The sequence below is a fragment of the Salmo trutta genome, chromosome 17, assembly GCF_901001165.1.
Source record: "Salmo trutta chromosome 17, fSalTru1.1, whole genome shotgun sequence".
NCBI lineage: Eukaryota > Metazoa > Chordata > Actinopteri > Salmoniformes > Salmonidae > Salmo > Salmo trutta.
The window spans coordinates 5,614,170-5,634,524 of record NC_042973.1 but is presented as its reverse complement, the minus strand read 5'-3'; positions in this window follow the sequence as shown (position 1 = coordinate 5,634,524).

The following is a 20,355-nucleotide window of genomic DNA, read 5'->3' as shown; positions in this document are numbered from 1 at the left end:
CATCCCAAAGCTGTTTCCAGAAGATAATGTCTACCATCCTTGCCAGGTTTTTTCGAGTGGCTGTCTACTTGGACGACATCGTCATCCATGGCCCCAAACACTGCCACCCATGATGAATGTCTGCAAGTAGCCTTCGCAGTACTCAGTCAATACAACCTCACACTCAACAATGAGAAGTGCCTGTTCTCAGTGCCAGAGATCGACTTTGTCGGGTTCCGTGTGTCAGCCCGAGGGCTCTAGCTGCTGCAGTCAAACATTGAAGCCATCCATCGTGTCCCAGAACGGACATTTGCTACACAACTTAGCTAATTTCTGTGAATGACAGGTTACTACATGCGCTTCCTGCCCTAGTACTCGGCCATCACTTCCCCTCTGCGTCAGCTATTGAAGAAGGAGGTGTACTAGGCCTGGACACCCGACTGTGCACAGGCTGTCCGCTCTCTCAAAGAACTGAAACAACTCTAGTTGAATAGGGGACTAAGTTGTTAGGGAAGAAACCACTCGAGTTGAATAGGGGACTAAGGTGTTAGGGAAGAAACCACTCTAGTTGAATAGGGGACTAAGGTGTTAGGGAAGAAACCACTCTAGTTGAATAGGGGACTAAGGTGTTAGGGAAGAAACCACTCTAGTTGAATAGGGGACTAAGGTGTTAGGGAAGAAACCACTCTAGTTGAATAGGGGACTAAGGTGTTAGGGAAGAAACCACTCTAGTTGAATAGGGGACTAAGGTGTTAGGGAAGAAACCACTCTAGTTGAATAGGGGACTAAGGTGTTAGGGAAGAAACCACTCTAGTTGAATAGGGGACTAAGTTGTTAGGGAAGTGTCACGTCCTGACCAGTATAAGGGTTATTTGTTATTGTAGTTTGGTCAGGACGTGGCAGAGGGTATTTGTTTTATGTGGTTCGGGGTGGTGGTTTATTTAGTAGGGCGTTTGATTTATTATTTCCGGGTTTTTGGGTAATGTTCTATGTTTGTATTTCTATGTGGTCTCTGGTCTTTTGTATTTCTATGTCTGGTTTATTGGGGTTGGACTCTCAATTGGAGGCAGGTGTTTTCTCATTGCCTCTGATTGGGAGTCCTATATCTGGGTATGTGTTTGGTTTAGTGTTTGTGGGAGATTGTTTCTTGTTTTGCTGAGTGTGCCTGACAAGACTGTTTTGTTGTTCGTGCGTTCTTCGTTTTTGTTGTTTTTGGTGTTCCCTTGATTTAAAATAAATGATAAGATGAGCATCCACATTCCTGCTGCGTTTTGGTCGTCCATTCCCGACGACAACCGTTACAGGAAGAAACCACTCTAGTTGAATAGGGGACTAAGTTGTCAGGGAAGAAACCACTCGAGTTGAATAGGGGACTAAGGTGTTAGAGCAGAAACCACTCTAGTTGAATAGGGGACTAAAGTATTAGGTCAGAAACCACTCTAGTTGAATAGGGGACTAAGTTGTTAGGGCAGAAACAAGGGCAAAACCCACTCGTTGAATAGGAGACTAAAATATTAGGTCAGAAGCCACTCTAGTTGAACAGGGGACTAAGAAAGTGTTAGGGCAGAAACCACTCTAGTTGAATAGGGTAATAAGAAAGTGTTAGGGCAGAAGTCACTGTTATAGTATCCTTTGCACATTGATGTAATGTTTAATAGCATAAGAACAGCAAATGAAGACGTACACTGAAGAAGGCTGCAGTCAATGTATACTGTACACTGAAGAAGACTGCAGTCAATGTATACTGAAGGAGGCTGCAGTCAAAATGCGTCCGTGTAGAACAATACACTGATAATTGATGATTGTTTTTTGATATGCTGTCTTTCTCTTTTACGATTGTTCATATGCTGACAGAACAGTACAGATGACACTGCAACCGCGCCTAACCCACAGTAAGCCGAGGCTTCACTGTCCGTGAACGGCCTATAGAGAAAGAACAGAAAAAAGGTGTGCTACAAAACAGGAATTTTTACAAATCTGAAGCCATCTGTGTTCCAAAATCCCCTCTTCCTCTCCTTCTCGGTTCCATTTCCTGGATTCAACCAGCCGTCCTCCATGGACCATGTGCATCCTGTTGTTTGCTGGGTTTTATTTTTTTCCGTTTTCTCTCTCCCCCAAATGGATTGCCTTTCTTCCTTATGGCTGTTAAAAGGCTTGTCGACTCTCAACAGGTTTGGTGTACTGTAGAAAATATTAACAAAACGAGGAAACCTGATATGCTTTGATTAGGTTATTTATTTCCTTACCAGGAATTGGCCCACCTTTCAAACAAGCTGACTATGATGACAATGTGTGTGTGTGTGTGTGTGTGTGTGTGTGTGCATGCATGCGTAACAGTGTAGGTTCCGTCCCTCTCTTCGCCCCAACCCGGGCTCGAACCAGGGACCCTTGCACACATCAACAACTGACACCCACCGAAGTATCGTTACTCATCGCTCCACAAAAGCCACGGCCCTTGCAATGCAAGTGGAAACCCTACTTCAAGTCTCAGAGCGAGTGACGTCACTGATTGAAATGCTATTAGCGCGCACCACCGCTAACTAACTAGCCATTTCACATCGGTTACACTCACCTCCCCTTTGACCTCCTCCTTTTCCGCAGCAACCAATGATCCGGGTCAACAGCATCAATATAACAGTGTAGGTTCCGTCCCTCTCTTCACCCCAACCTGGGCTCAAACCAGGGACCCTTGCAAACATCAACAACTGACACCCACCGAAGCATCGTTACCCATCGCGCCACAAGAGCCGCGGCCCTTGCAACGCAAGGAGAAACCCTACTTCAAGTCTCAGAGCGAGTGACGTCACTGATTGAAATGCTATTAGCGCGCACCACCGCTAACTAACTAGCCATTTCACATCGGTTACACATGATATATACAGTGTCTAGTCAAAGTCTACACACCTTGTAGGATACATTTATTTTTCTCCCCACGACAGATCTACACAAACTACTTCACATTTTAAAAATGAAAGGAAATTGTAGAAAACTTTCCAAAGGAATAATAAATAAAATAAAATAAACGAAGATATCTTGTTTTCATATACAGTATCTTCACACACCAGAGTTAATGCTTGGTGGAAGCACCTTTTGGCTGCCATTACAGCTGTGAATCATGTTGAATAAGATTTTTCTGACTTTCCAAAACTCTTGAGGCAGCATATATCAATTGTTTTAGTCAAAATTGCTCAAGCTCATTAAATTTGGTCAGGAATCATTGATGGACAGCAATATTCAAACCTTGTCTCTGATTTTTAACAAAATGTAAGTCAGGACTGAGACTAGACCATTCAGGAACACTCAACACCTCTTGGAAAGCCATTCTGGTGTCTTTGGCATTAACATTTGTACAATTTTATCCTAGGGTTAGGGCAATAACCTCAAGCATACATCAAAATCCACAAAGAAAATAATTTACCACAAAATCCAAATGTTGTAAATAGTAATTGAAAACCTGTGATTGGAATTGAAGAGGTCAGTCTATAAGCGCAGACGAAAGATCTCAAAGACCTAGGAAGAGTCTGTATTGACGAATGGTCTAAGATCCCTTATTGGACCCGTGTGGCTCAGTTGGTAGAGCATGGTGTTTGCAATGCCAGGGTTGTGGGTTCGATTCCCACGGGGGACCAGTACGGGATTTTTTTTTTAAAATGAAATGTATGCATTCACTACTGTAAGTCGCTCTGGATAAGAGCATCTGCTAAATGACTAAAATGTAAATGTAATCCCTTCCCCAATGTGTTCTCCGATCACATAAAGCATTTTAGAAAAAGGCTCACAGTCGTTATCCTCACAAGTAGCGTGCTGGAGTATTGAAAACGGGTGCCAATAATTTCAACCCCTATTTTTTTGCAATTTTTTTATTTTAATTTTAATGACTTGTTAAACAAAATATTTTTCTCTGAACAATTGTATTAGTATAAAATATATTAAAACAAACATTTGAGCATGCAATAAAGCTCAGTATTTTGTATTATTTATTTTATAGTCTTTTTTTGTTCATCGTTATCAAGGGTGCCAATAATTATCAACCTATTATTGAGTTGCACCCTCCCCCTCCTTGTGCCCTCAAGAACAGCATCAATTCGTCGGGTCATGGACTCTACAAGTTGTCGAAAGCGTTGACTCCAATGCTTTCCACAGTTGTGTCAAGTTGGCTGGATGTCCTTTGGGTGGTGGACCACTCTTGATACACACAGGAAACTGTTGAGCGGTGAAATAATCCAGCTACGTTGCAGTTCTTGACACAAACTGGTGCGCCTGGCACCTACTACCTCTGATTGGCACACATGCACAATTCATGTCTCAGGAGCAGGCGTTCTTAATGTTTTGTACACTCGGTGGATATGAGAGACAGTGTGTGAATTTATATGCTAAAGTCAAATTATATTGCCTCCCCCCCATATTTCACTGTCTCTGTTTATTGAGTACCATAAATCTGCTGCTCCAAGACTACTTGTACCTTTACCCTTCCCTTCACATTAAATCTGTCATCTCTCAGGAATGAGGAAGTAAAGGAGTGCTGGGGGGTCCTATGAAACAGACTGTTAATAAGAAATGGAAACCTAGAAACAATTGTCTACATCTGTTTTGTTATGGCAACCATAATCCTTTTTTGGATTTGCTTCATGTTTTGTTTCATGTTTGTGACCTCATGAAAGACAATACAGCCACATTACCATAACTCTGTTTATACAGGTTCCTCAGTTATGAGGCTTGCATCTAAATCTTGTATAAAATGAATGAGTAAAGAGGAAACTATTTGCGAAATTATGTAATGTTAACCTTTAAAATGAGAGAATTGGTCCTCCCATGTAAAGTTTAACTAAGTCAGTAGCCACGCCCAAGCGAATAGACATTGGTTGGAAATGATGAACCAACCCCTTTTCCACTCTTGAATAAAAGCCTACGTGACGAAAAGTCAACTCAGTTCCAAATAACGGGAGGACATGTCCCCCACGTTGAAAAGGGCTAATTCTGATTTCAACTCTACAGACCAGGAAACGTAAAATGGTATGAAGCCATAATCCTATGTTGGATTTGCTGCACACGATTTACCGAAAGGGAAGAGTAGTGGTCTGTCTGTCCCATTCTGTCAGTCTATCAGTCTGCTCTCTCTCTCTCTCTTGTTAGAATGGAACAAGGCAAGAAGACACCTTTGTCTCTCCCAGGAGAAGTGAGTGGCCCTGTTAGTCAAACACACATCACTCTCACCATGAAATAATTCACTGCTGGGAAAGGAGGTGGGCCGAGGTCAACTTTGCCTCTCTCTCTCTCTCTCTTTTCCACATGTCAACTGAGGATGTTCCTCTGTGAAATGCAGATGGAACAAAAGTGTGCTATGAAACCTCTGTCAGCTGTGGCTCAAGGTAAACAGCTCCCCCATACCCATTCAAAAGCCCATCGTTTAGTAAACATCACTCTAAGGTTACCGTAAATCAACACACAAGAGTAGACCTCAGGTTTTTTAAAAAAGCAATCTGAGACTGGAATATACTGCTGCAGATGTTTTTTCTAGCTTTATTGAGTTTCGGGTAAGTGGTTTTGTGTTTGGCTGTTACTCAAACTCAGTGTGTCACTTCCTCATCAGCTTTATAATATATTAAGGTGTCACTTATTTACAGATATATCCTTCAGGTGCCAGAACAACCATGCGAAATGCATTGTTAACAGAGATAATAGCAGACGATATTGCCACAGAGATCACAGATATCTCCCTGTAACTGTGTGTGTCTTTGCGTGCGTCTGTGTGTGTGTGTGTGTGCGTGCTGACTTCACCCAGAGGCTAGACAGGAAGGACCGGAGGCAGGCACCCAGATCACAGATATCTCCCTGTAACTGTGTGTGTGTGTGTGTGTGTGCGTCTGTGTGTGTGTGTGTGTGTGTGCGTGCTGACTTCACCCAGAGGCTAGACAGGAAGGACCGGAGGCAGGCACCCAGATCACAGATATCTCCCTGTAACTGTGTGTGTGTGTGTGTGCGTCTGTGTGTGTGTGTGTGTGTGTGTGTGTGTGTGCGTGCTGACTTCACCCAGAGGCTAGACAGGAAGGACCGGAGGCAGGCACCCAGATCACAGATATCTCCCTGTAACTGTGTGTGTCTTTGCGTGCGTCTGTGTGTGTGTGTGTGTGCGTGCTGACTTCACCCAGAGGCTAGACAGGAAGGACCGGAGGCAGGCACCCAGATCACAGATATCTCCCTGTAACTGTGTGTGTGTGTGTGTGTGCGTGTGTGTGTGTGTGTGTGTGTGTGTGTGTGTGTGTGTGTGTGCGTGCTGACTTCACCCAGAGGCTAGACAGGAAGGAAGAGACAGGAAGGACCGGAGGCAGGCACCCAGCGTTGCTCACTTCTCAAACGATGCAGACCGTTTTCTATTTGTATATATTATGGATCCCAATTAGCTGCTTCCTGGGGGTCCAGCAAAATTAAGGCAGTTACACAATATTAAAAACATTACAATACATTCACAACAGATTTCACAACACACTAAGTGTGTGCCCTCAGGCCCATACTCTACTACCACATATCTACAACACAAAATCCATGTGTATGTGTGTGTATAGTGAGTACGTTATCATGTGTTGGTATGCATGTGACTATGTTGTGTTGCTTCACAATCCCTGCTGTTCCATAAGGTATTTTTATCTGTTTTTTATTTTACTGCTTAAATGAGTTACTTGATGTAGAAAAGAGTTTCATGTAGTCATGGCTCTATGTAGTACTGTGTGCCTCCCATAGTCTGTTCTGGACTTGGGGACTGTGACAAGACCTCTGGTGGCATGTCTTGTGGGGTATGCAGGGGTGTCTGAGCTGTGTGCCAGTAGTTCAAACAGACAGCTTGGTGCATTCAACATGTCAATAACTCTCACAAAGACAAGTAGTGATGAAGTCAATCTCTTTACCACTTTGAGCCACTAGAGATTGACATGCATATTATTAATGTTAGCTCTCTGTGTACATCTAAGGTCCAGCCGTGTTGCCCTGTTCTGAGACAATTGTAATTTTCCTAAGTACTTTTTTGTGGCACCTGACTACACGACTGAACAGTAGTCCAGATGCAACAAAACTAGGGCCTGTAGGACCTGCCTTGTTGATAGTGTTGTTAAGAAGGTAGAGCAGAGCTTTATTATGGACATACTTCTCCCCATCTTAGCTACTGTTGTTTCAATATGTTTTGACCATGACAGTGACACATGACACCTGAACTTGCTCAATTTACACATTATTCATAACAAGATTTAGTTGAGGTTTAGGGTTTAGTGAATGATTTGTCCCAAATACAATGATTTAAAAAAATATATATTTAGGACTAACTTATTCCTTAACAATTATTCTGAAACTAACTGCAACTCTTTGTTAAAAGTGTTGCAGTCATTTCAGTCGCTGTAGTAGCTGACATTTTTTATTTTATTTCACCTTTATTTAACCAGGTAGGCAAGTTGAGAACAAGTTCTCATTTACAATTGCGACCAGGCCAAGATAAAGCAAAGCAGTTCGACACATACAACAACACAGAGTTACACATGGAGTAAAACAAACATACAGTCAATAATACAGTAGAAAAATAAGTCTATATACAACGTGAGCAAATGAGGTGAGATAAGGGAGGTAAAGGCAAAAAAGGTCAAGGTGGCAAAGTAAATACAATATAGCAATTAAAACACTGGAATGATAGATTTGTAGTGGAAGAAAGTGCAAAGTAGAAATAATGGGGTGCAAATGAGCAAAAAGGGGAAGAGGTAGTTGAATGGGCTAAATTATAGATGGGCTATGTATAAAATATAAATAAATAAATAACAGTATGGGGATGAGGTAGGTAGATAGATGGGCTGTTTACAGATGGGCTATGTACAGGTGTAGTGATCTGTGAGCTGTTCTGACAGCTGGTGCTTAAAGCTAGTGAGGGAGATAAGTGTTTCCAGTTTCAGAGATTTTTGTAGTTCGTTCCAGTCATTGGCAGCAGAGAACTGGAAGGAGAGACGGCCAAAGGAGGAATTGGCTTTGGGGGTGACCAGAGAGATATACCTGCTGGTGCGAGTGCTACAGGTGGGTGCTGCTATGGTGACCAGTGAGCGGAGATGAGGGGGAACTTTACCTAACAGGGTCTTGTAGATGACCTGGAGCCAGTGGGTTTGGCGACGAGTATGAAGTGAGGGCCAGCCAACGAGAGCGTACAGGTCGCAGTGGTGGGTAGTATATGGGGCTTTGGTGACAAAATGGATGGCACTGTGATAGACTGCATCCAGTGTATTGAGTAGGGTATTGGAGGCTGTTTGATGTGAGTCTGGAAGGAGAGCTTACATTCTAACCAGACACCTAGTTATTTGTAGTTGTCCACATATTCTAAGTCATAACCATCCAGAGTAGTGATGCTGGACGGGCGGGCAGGTGCAGGCAGCGATCGGTTGAAGAGCATGCATTTAGTTTTACTTGTATTTAAGAGCAGTTGGAGGCCACGGAAGGAGAGTTGTATGGCATTGAAGCTCGTCTGGAGGGTTGTTAACACAGTGTCCAAAGAAGGGCCAGAAGTATACAGAATGGTGTCGTCTGTGTAGAGGTGGATCAGAGACTCACCAGCAGCAAGAGCGACATCATTGATGTATACAGAGAAAAGAGTTGGCCCAAGAATTGAACCCTGTGGCACCCCCATAGAGACTGCCAGAGGCCCGGACAACAGGCCATCCGATTTGACACATTGAACTCAGAGAAGTAGTTGGTGAACCAGGTGAGGCAATCATTTGAGAAACCAAGGCTATTGAGTCTGCCGATGAGGATGTGGTGATTGACAGAGTCGAAAGCCTTGGCCAGGTCAATGAATACGGCAGCACAGTATTGTTTCTTATCGATGGCGGTTACGATATCGTTTAGGACCTTGAGCGTGGCTGAGGTGCACCGATGACCAGCTCTGAAACCAGATTGCATAGCGGAGAAGGTGCGGTGGGATTTGAAATGGTCGGTAATCTGTTTGTTGACTTGGCTTTCGAAGACCTTAGAAAGGCAGGGTAGGATAGATATAGGTCTGTAGCAGTTTGGGTCAAGAGTGTTCCCTCCTTTGAAGAGGGGGATGACAGCAGCTGCTTTCCAATCTTTTGGAATCTCAGACGACACGAAAGAGAGGTTGAACAGGCTAGTAATAGGGGTTGCAACAATTTCGGCAGATCATTTTAGAAAGAAAGGGTCCAGATTGTCTAGCCCGGCTGATTTGTAGGGGTCCAGATTTTGCAGCTCTTTCAGAACATCAGCTGACTGGATTTGGGAGAAGGAGAAATGGGGAAGGCTTGGGCGAGTAGCTGTGGGGGGTGCTGTGCTGTTGACCGCGGTAGGCCTAGCCAGGTGGAAAGCATGGCCAGCCGTAGAAAAATGCTTATTGAAATTCTCAATTATAGTGGATTTATCAGAGGTGACAGAGTTTCCTATCCTCAGTGCAGTGGGCAGCTAGGAGGAGGTGTCTTTTTTGAGTTTGTGTTGCAGGAAACACATTTCTGCTTGAAAAAGCTAGCCTTGGCTTTTCTAACTGCCTGTGTATATTGGTTTCTAACTTCCCTGAAAAGTTGCATATCACGGGGGCTGTTCGATGCTAATGCAGAACGCCACAGGATGTTTTTGTGTTGGTTAAGGGCAGTCAGATCTGGAGAGAACCAAGGGCTATATCTGTTCCTGGTTCTACATTTCTTGAATGGGGCATGCTTATTTAAGATGGTGAGGAAGGCATTTTTTTTAATTACCAGGCATCCTCTACTGACGGAATGAGGTCAATATCCTTCCAGGATACCCGGGCCAGGTCGATTAGAAAGGCTTGCTCGCTGAAATGTTTCAGGGAGCGTTTGACAGTGATGAGTGGAGGTCGTTTGACCGCAGACCCATTACGGATGCAGGCAATGCAGGCCTTTTTGCCCACAATTTCATTTAAGGTGCTCCAAAGCTTTTTACTATCATACTTTATTAAATGTATCTTTCATTGTGTAGTTTCTTCTTCTTTTTATTCAGTTTAGTCACATGATTTCTCAATTTGCAATACGTTTGCCAATCGGTTGTGCAGCCAGACTTATTTGCCATTTATTTTGCCTCATCCCTCTCAAACACAGAATTGATCAATTACTCATCAATTGACGGGGATTTAACTGTTTTTAAGGTCATTTTCTTAATTGGGTGCATGCTAATAAGTAACTGGGAAAAGCAATTTCATAAAAGTGTCAACTACAGCGTCTGCTTTCAAGCAACGTTCTGCAGCATTAGTAAAGATGTGATCGATACATGTTGGGTGATTTCATTCCTGTGCTGTTTGTAACTACCCTTGTAGGTTGATTGATAACCTGAACCAGTTTGCAGGCACTAGTTACAGTTTGAAGCTTTCTCTTGAGTGGGCAGCCTGATGAAAACTAGTCAATATTTAAAAACACCCAGAAAATAGACCTCTCTGTAGACATCACATACATGATCAAGCATTTCACATGTTATCCAGATACTGACTGTTAGCACTTGGTGGTCTATAGCAGCTTCCCACCAGAATGGGCTTTAGGTGAGGCAGATGAACCTGTAGCCATATTACTTCAACAGTATTTAACTTGAGGTCCTCTCTAAGCTTTACAGGAATGTGGTTCTGAATATAAATGGCCACACCTCAACCTTTGGCATTTCAGTCTTTTCTGTACATCTTATAACCATGCATTTCTTCTGTATCATCAAAAGCATTCTCTAAGTGCATTTCAGAGATTGTCAGAATATTAATGTCATCTGCTACTAGCAAATTATTGATTTCATTATCCTTGTTTCTTAAGCGACATATGTTAACGTGGGCTATTTTTAGTACTTTTTAGTACATGTTTTTATTGCTTTACTGGGATGCTTGATTGTTTTTATTACTTTACTGGGAAGCTTAGCAGAAGTAGACATGCTCAGGTTATTTATGTTAGTACAGGGTGAGCTGCACACAGTGGACTTCCTTCTAGGGCACACTGCCTCAGTGCTAACAGTATAACTCTTGTTCATAGGCACATGATTACTGCATACAATAGCGGAAGGATCAGTTGAGGCATTCAGGGCAGTAAGAGGGACTTAAATTAGGCTACTTATTTGTATTTATTATGGATCCCCATTGGCAACAGCTACTCTTCCTGGAGACCGGCAGAATTAAGGCAGTTATACAATTTGTCTTCCAGTGCCCCTGGGATAATGTACATTTGCTGAAGCATTATGACAACTCAGCGACACAATGGTAGGGATTAAACGAGCTGGGCTTGGGTCATTTATAAGTCACTATCTCAACGCAGCCTTATAATGCTGTGAAAGGACCCAGGAACCCAAATGATTTGGGTGGGATCCCATCCTTCTTATAATACGAGCTTTGTTTCCAGAAAGTATCAAAATTGTCAATACAGCACAGGCCATTCGGATAGGGACAGATGACGCCGGTAAACATCCATTAGGCCCGAGCGGCATCCTGCCATAGGAGTTCCAATTTCTATTTTCCCCATAAGTTTGTGCAGAATTTAGATTTGTTTGCTAAGCATAGCCACCTCAATCCCTGCTGTCCTCCGCTAGCAAACAATTGCCACATTGGAACTCCGGATTGTCAATATTGTCACGGACAAGAGATTTAATAAACAACTTCTACAGCGCTGGAAACATTTGTTAGCTCCAGGCAAAGGGCTCCATTGCAACCTAGCTAGTTAGCTGGCTAGTTGGTAGCAGGTGTTGACACAGGTTTCTGAGTTCTTGAGTTCTGAAGTTTTTGGGGTCGAGTCGGTGTCTCCCTACAGCAGCCCATGGCCTCCATGTATGTTGGTGATCTTCATCAAGATTTACCGAAGCCTTGCTATACGAGAAATTGTGGCAAGGACTTAACCTTTTTATCTCCTGCTGCTTCCTGTTTGAGAACCATCCGCCTCAGAACAACACTATGGTCCCGTACCGTTTGAGAACCATCCCCCTCAGACCAACACTATGGTCCCGTACCGTTTGAGAACCATCCCCCTCAGACCAACACTATGGTCCCGTACCGTTTGAGAACCATCCCCCTCAGACCAACACTATGGTCCCGTACCGTTTGAGAACCATCCCCCTCAGACCAACACTATGGTCCCGTACCGTTTGAGAACCATCCCCCTCAGACCAACACTATGGTCCTGTACCTTTTGAGAACTGCCTTCCCTTGACCAACACTATGGTCCCGTACCGTTTGAGAACCATCCCCCTCAGACCAACACTATGGTCCTGTACCTTTTGAGAACTGCCTTCCCTAGACCAACACTATGATATGACCAACACTATGATATGACCAACCTATAACTCATATTTTTGTATGACAACAGAGAGTTTGGTCTGCACAAAAATGTTGCCAAAACCGTGCGGTATCTACACAATGCTTGTGTAATTAACTTTGTGAAGAAAAACCAAATGCGTTGTACATACAACGTGAGTGTGTAAATGGGGTAAGAGACAGTAATAAGTTGCTCTGGATAAGAGTGTCTAATAAATGAGTAACATGTAAATGTAGTAAAACATACACCCAAACCACCCACCTGTGGTAGGCGTAACGTCTACGTATAGTCTATGAGGGGCAGCAGGTAGACTAGTGGTTAGAGCGTTGGGCCAGTAAACGAAAGGTTGATAGATCGAATCCCCGAGCTGACAAGGTAAAATCTGTCGTTCTGCCTCTGAACAAGGCAGTTAACCCACTGTTCCTAGGCCCTCATTGTAAATAAGAATTTGTTCTCAACTGCCTTGCCTAGTTAAATAAATAAAATATGAGACCAGGCTAAAACCATAGTATAAAATGGCCTTCAACAATATAAGGAAGGTTTTCTGAGGTTTAGAGGGACTTTCTGAGGACATTTCTGTAAAGGTCACACACGTAAAATTAAATAATCTGTGAACTCACAGCGTTGCCCTGAATTGGCGACAACATTAGATAAGGGGAATGTTGAAGGTGTTAGTGTGGATTTACAGTTTTGCTGGTGTATTTGACTGAAAGTCACTTCAAATCCTATGACACGTAAAATAAGTTACATTATACATAATGACAAAAACGGTGCATTCATTCCATGGCATTGCTATTCACATCTTAAGTTGGTAAACGTGACAATCAATCACTGAAAATGCGTCTTTAAAGAAACCAGCCACTTGATCAATTTCAAACGTTGGTGAAGTCAGACGAGCAACGTTGGGGATGGGTGGATGGAGTCTTGGAACCTAACTACTCTGCTGTGGGTCCAGGAAAGGGGGGGCTAGGATAGTAAAACAGTTGGAGAGACAGAAAAGCTGGCTCTCGCCTGGCGTCCTCTTGTATCAGTGCAACACTTTGGCTGTCTAGAGATAAACACAGCTGACGGAGAGTCAGCGAGTGTCAGTGAGTGTTAGTGAGCCTCGTGTCATGGAGGGCCCTCAGATGGCGACCCTGCAGGAGATCTCTGTGGGTCTTTCTTCAGCGAACACCTGAAGCTCACAAACAACTGTTGCAACAGCAGGGAGAACTCAGAAAGACCCCTCATGTTAAAACTTACAAGGAAAACAAACTCTTGTAGGCCTGTAGCCCTATGAATGTGTAGCCTGGTCCCAGATCTGTTTGCTGTGTCATTCTAACTCTTATGCTCATTGTCACTCCAGGTTGGTAAGACAGCACAAACAGATCTGTAGCCACGCTAATGAATTTGTAATATAAACATTTGTACAAGGAAGTGTCAAGGCTGGATAAACTGATTGATTTAATGGTGTAATTGTTTGAGTTGAAATGTGTTCAAGTTATCAGGAATTAATATAGGCCTGTGCAGTCAGGTTCCTCATGCTGAAGGAATTAATATAGGCCTGTGCAGTCAGGTTCCTCATGCCGAAGGAATTAATATAGGCCTGTGCAGTCATGCTACTCATGCTGAAGGAATTAATATAGACCTGTCCAGTCAGGCTACTCATACTGAAGGAATTAATATAGGCCTGTGCAGTCAGGTTCCTCATGCTGAAGGAATTAATATAGGCCTGTGCAGTCAGGCTACTCATGCTGAAGGAATTAATATAGGCCTGTGCAGTCAGGCTACACATGCTGAAGGAATTAGTATAGGCCTGTGCAGTCAGGTTCCTCATGCTGAAGGAATTAATATAGGCCTGTGCAGTCAGGCTACTCATGCTGAAGGAATTAATATAGGCCTGTGCAGTCAGGTTCCTCATGCTGAAGGAATTAATATAGGCCTGTGCAGTCAGGTTCCTCATGCTGAAGGAATTAATATAGGCCTGTGCAGTCAGGTTCCTCATGCTGAAGGAATTAATATAGGCCTGTGCAGTCAGGCTACTCATACTGAAGGAATTAATATAGGCCTGTGCAGTCAGGTTCCTCATGCTGAAGGAATTAATATAGGCCTGTGCAGTCAGGTTCCTCATGCTGAAGGAATTAATATAGGCCTGTGCAGTCATGCTACTCATGCTGAAGGAATTAATATAGGCCTGTGCAGTCAGGCTACTCATGCTGAAGGAATTAATATAGGCCTGTGCAGTCAGGCTACTCATGCTGAAGGAATTAATATAGGCCTGTGCAGTCAGGTTCCTCATGCTGAAGGAATTAATATAGGCCTGTGCAGTCAGGTTCCTCATGCTGAAGGAATTAATATAGGCCTGTGCAGTCAGGCTACTCATGCTGAAGGAATTAATATAGGCCTGTGCAGTCAGGTTACTCATACTGAAGGAATTAATATAGGCCTGTGCAGTCAGGTTCCTCATGCTGAAGGAATTAATATAGGCCTGTGCAGTCAGGCTACTCATACTGAAGGAATTAATATAGGCCTGTGCAGTCAGGTTCCTCATGCTGAAGGAATTAATATAGGGCTGTGCAGTCAGGCTACTCATACTGAAGGAATTAATATAGGCCTGTGCAGTCAGGTTCCTCATGCTGAAGGAATTAATATAGGCCTGTGCAGTCAGGCTACTCATGCTGAAGGAATTAATATAGGCCTGTGCAGTCAGGCTACTCATGCTGAAGGAATTAATATAGGCCTGTGCAGTCAGGTTCCTCATGCTGAAGGAATTAATATAGGCCTGTGCAGTCAGGTTCCTCATGCTGAAGGAATTAGTATAGGCCTGTGCAGTCAGGTTCCTCATGCTGAAGGAATTAATATAGGCCTGTGCAGTCAGGTTCCTCATGCTGAAGGAATTAATATAGGCCTGTGCAGTCAGGTTCCTCATGCTGAAGGAATTAATATAGGCCTGTGCAGTCAGGCTACTCATGCTGAAGGAATTAATATAGGCCTGTGCAGTCAGGTTCCTCATGCTGAAGGAATTAATATAGGCCTGTGCAGTCAGGCTACTCATGCTGAAGGAATTAATATAGGCCTGTGCAGTCAGGCTACTCATGCTGAAGAAAAAGAGAGTGGTAACGTAAATCGGTGATACACTGTTGATAGTTTGACATGGTTAGGCTGTTTTGATGATAAAAGACTGTTCCATATTTTCTCCATACTTCCTCTCTCTCTGTATCTACACTTTTGTTTTGATAAGGAGCGTCCTATTTACTCTGTCGCAGTGACTGCTAAGCGATGCCGCCGTGGCTCGTGCTCTGGGTTCAAGTGGTCACTTGGAGAGTGGGTCACACCGTCACACCATTTCCTCACATTGTGCCGTTTAAAAAAAAAAATGAAAGTAGTTGAATATTGGAATATGTCACTGTCCCAATACTGTTGGAGCTCACTGTATATTTATATTGTGGACTCTGACATCGCTCGTTCTAATATTTCTTAATTTAATTTGCGTGTATTGTTAGGTATTACTGCACTGTTGGAGGTAGGAACATAAGCATTTAGCTACACCCGCAATATATCTACACAATGTGTACGCGACCAATACATTTTGATATATAAAAATATGGTATTATACACTCAGTTGCCAGTTTATTAGGTACACCCATTTCGTACCAGGTCGGACCCACCTTTGCCTCCAGTGCAGTCTGAATTCTTTGGGGCATCAATTCTATAAAGGTGTGGCATTCAAACGTTGCTCAATTGGTATCAAGGGACCTAACGTTTGCCAAGGAAAATATTCCCCACACCATTACACCACAGCCTGTACTGTTGACACCAGGCAGGATGGGGCCATGTGCTCATGCTGTTTACGCCAAATCCTGACTGTGCGATCAGCATGACACAACAGGAAATGGGATTTATCAGACCAGGTGATGTTTTTCCACTCCTCAATTGTCCAGTGTTGGTGATGGCGTGCCCATCGAAGCCGCTTCTTCTTGTTTTTATCTGTTAGGAGTGGAACACAGGGAGGTTATCTGTTGCAATAGCCCATCCGTGACAAGGGCTGACGAGTTGTGTATTCCAAGATGCTGTTCTGCTCACCACTGTTGTACTGCACTGTTATTTGCCTGTTTGTGGCCTGCCTGTTCGCTTGCACGATTCTTGCCATTCTCCTTCGACCTCTCTTGTCAACAAGCTGTTTTTGCCCACAGGACTGCCGCTGACTGGAGGTTTTTTGTTTGTCGTACCATAGCCGGTAAACCCTAGACCAGCCAATGTTTACTTTTATATTTGGGGCTATGTCAGTCAATTGAAAAACATCCTAACACTATTTCCCTGCGGTCACATCCAACCAGGATCTATATTTGGTTTTAATGTAGACAAGAGCCCTGAACACAGCTTCACACAGATATGATCTGGCGAAGGGTACCATGAGTTTTAATGCTCAGATGGAGACGGCAGGGTATTCCGTTTGAGTCAGGAACTAAAACTCCTCCGTAGTGACACATGAATATGTTGTCTGCATTCGGTATTATGACAGCTCGATCAGCTGTTCGATTTCACTAACCAGCATGTCCGCTGAGCCAGGCTCACAGCCAAACGGATAGGGAAGTATGTCCCAAAGTGCTCTTCCAAGTGTTGGAGATGTGCAGTCATCACAACTGTTTTCTGTTAGAAACATGCACAGCCGAGGGAAGGGGGCCATGATTCGTTTTTGAAAGACTCTCCAATAAGAATGATTTCCTCCGAATCCACTGATTTGGTCACTCATCTGTAGAATTTTTTTGTATTCTCCCTGTATGCTTGCATTCAGTTTCCCAAATATGTCTGTTACATAGTCAAGGAGACACATTTTCCTTTCATTACACGTAAAACAAACCAAAAAAATGACTTAGTTGACTTTCTGTGTAATGAAAAGAAAATGTGCCTCCTTGTCTATGTAACACACATATTTGGGAAACCGAACATGACAAAGTTCTATTTCACACCGAGACGGTGGTCTCTCATTCATGAATGGATGTAAAAAAAAAAAAAACACACAAAAAGACTTGGTTGACTTTCTATCCATTGTGAATGACAACAGTACCTCTCTCAATGCAAAACATCTTTCCAACACTCCTCCTTGACAACCACCAAGCCTTGGTGTGAAATAGACTAATGTCGTGCTCTGATCCCATATCTTCACATAGTTTTGCTAACAGGCGTGCAGTGGATGTGCATTGATGTTGTTTACAATCGAAGTTACCTGCTGCAGTATATCCCTGAGTTCTGTGCTCAGCTCTTTTGCAGCCAGTTGCTCTCTGTGTATCATACAATGCATCCATCTGGCAGAAGGAGACTCATTCATAACTAGAGTGCAGAGGCCTGCCCACCATAGATGGAGTCTCATCTGTGCATAAGCTCACCATTCGATCCCATGGAATCCGTTTTTTTTGTTAATATAGCCCCACAGCACTGTAAACATCCCCTGTGCCGTGTCATGCTCAGGAATCACGAGACAGAAGAATACGTCCTCGTGAATAGCATCCCCTGACATGTATAGCGAACAAAAGTCAATGTACGGGCATCTCAGTCCTTACAACTAACGTCCATTTGGAGAGCATAAGCTGGGGAGTTTTTTGAGTTTGGAAATTCTCCCACGACCCCATTTTCATATCAGGCAACCCCATATTGGTTGCGACCCCTAGTTTGGGAACCGCTGCTCTAGACACTGTGGTGCGTGAAAAGGAAGCTGGCTGTTTCTGAGATATTGGAACCGGCGCGCCTGGCACCGACAATCATACCCACGCTCAAAGTCACTTAGGTCACTCGCTTTGCCCATTCTAACGTATAATAGAACAGTAACTGAATGTCTTGATGCCTGTCTGCTTGCTTTAAATAGCAAGCCACAGCCATGTGACTCACTGTCTGTAGGAGTGAACCATTTTCTTGAACGGGGTGGTATACCTAATAAACTGGCCACTGAGTCTATAACTCTAATGGTAATGCATTGTTTGAGATGAGGGGCAAGACAATGTGTCCCTTTCAACATTTCTTGAAAAGGTACATTTAAGAAAATAAGTTTGCAATCATTTGTTATGGTTTAGACCAATTTCCCAGACACTGATGAATTAAGTTTAGTCCTGGACTAAGAAGCATTTTCAATAGAGAATCTCCATTGAACATACGCTTTAGTTTAGGAGGATTTAGTTTAATCTGTGTCTGGGAAACCAGCCCTTAGTGTTACAAGTGTAAGATCTTTGTGGGCTATACTCGGCCTTGTCCCGGGATGGTATGTTGGTGGTTGGAGATATCCCTCCAGTGGTGTGGGGGCTATGCTTTGGCAAAGTGGGTGGGGTTATATCCTACCTGTTTGGCCCTGTCCGGGGGTTTCATCAGATGGGGCCACAGTGTCTCCTGACCCCTCCTGTCTCAGCCTCCAGTATTTATGCTGCAGTAGTTTATGTGTCGGGGGGCTAGGGTCAGTCTGTCACATCTGGAGTATTTCTCTTGTCTTTTCCGGTGTCCTGTGTGAATTTAAATATGCTCTCTCTAATTCTCTCTTTCTTTTTTTCTTTCTTTCTCTTTCTCAGAGGACCTGAGCCCTAGGACCATGCCTCAGGACTACCTGGCTTTATGACTCCTTGCTGTCCCCAGTTCACCTGGCCGCGCTGCTGCTCCAGTTCCAACTGTTCTGCCTGCAGCTATGGAACCCTGACCTGTTCACCGGACGTGCTACCTGTCCCAGACCTGCTGTTTTCAACTCTCTAGAGACAGCAGGAGTGGTAGAGATACTCTCAAAGATCGGCTATGAAAAAGCCAACTGACACTTACTCTTGTGTTACTGACTTGTTGCACCCTCGACAACTACTATGATTATTATTATTTGACCATGCTGGTCATTTATGAACATTTGAACATCTTGGCCATGTGCTGTTATAATCTCCACCCGGCACAGCCAGAAGAGGACTGGCCACCCCTCATAGCCTGGTTCCTCTCTAGGTCTCTTCCTAGGTTTTGGCCTTTCTAGGGAGTTTTTCCTAGCCACCGTGCTTCTACACCTGCATTGCTTGCTGTTTGGGGTTTTAGGCTGGGTTTCTGTATAGCACTTTGAGATATCACCTGATGTAAGAAGGGCTATATAAATACATTTGATTTGAGATAGCATATATAACACTTAAAAGTTTATTTAATTCATGTATACAAAGATATGACAATTCATTGCAACTGTGTCAAAATACATTATCACACAAATTCAGCTACATATTACAGAAATATTGTACAGTAAAGCATCGGTGAGACTGTGGAAATGTTAAAAGGCAAATTCAAGACTAGATTAAGACTAGTTCAAATGTCACCCGGATTCAAGTAGCCTACGTTATGTGATTGATTTTATACGTGAATACAACCTAATAAGTCTAATGTACACTAGCCTGATAGATAATTATCTACAGTCTAATGTACACTAGCCTGACAGATAATTATCTACAGTCTAATGTACACTAGCCTGACAGATAATTATCTACAGTCTAATGTACACTAGCCTGACAGAAGTACTTCATCTTTGTGTCTTTCCTGTAAACACTATAATTTAACATAACGAAAAGTTCAATGAAAGCAGCTATTCAAAGCGAATTACGATAACAAATCAAAGTAAAGCTGATATTCACTTAGTTGACATTTCCCTTCAAAGAGCTGAGCAACCAACAAACTATTTACAAGTCAAGAGAAGATCCAGACCAGCGTAACAACGTGATTTCGATAAACACACAAAAAAAGCCTTAGTAAATAAGTAATTCAATCCCGGGTTTCTTTATAAGCATCCGTATAGAACGAAGGAAAAATGAATTCCTGGACAAAAGAGAGATTTGTCCATAATGTGACGTGTACGGTTGGTTGTAAAATACCCTCTACAGCTGTTTATGTAGTTCATATGAAAGTATTAGTTAAGCATTTAAGATCAGGCTTAAAGGTAGGTGTTAACTTGAGAGCATTTACAGGCTTAAAGGTAGGTGTTAACTTGAGAGCATTAAAGTTCAGATGGAAAGCAGGGGGGGGGGGGGGGGCAGAATCAGTCACTGAGGGTGTGTGCTGCAATTTGCGCACACACACACACCACTGGATACATTCCAAATGGACTAGGAAGACCCTTTACTACGACTGCCTGATCACCGGA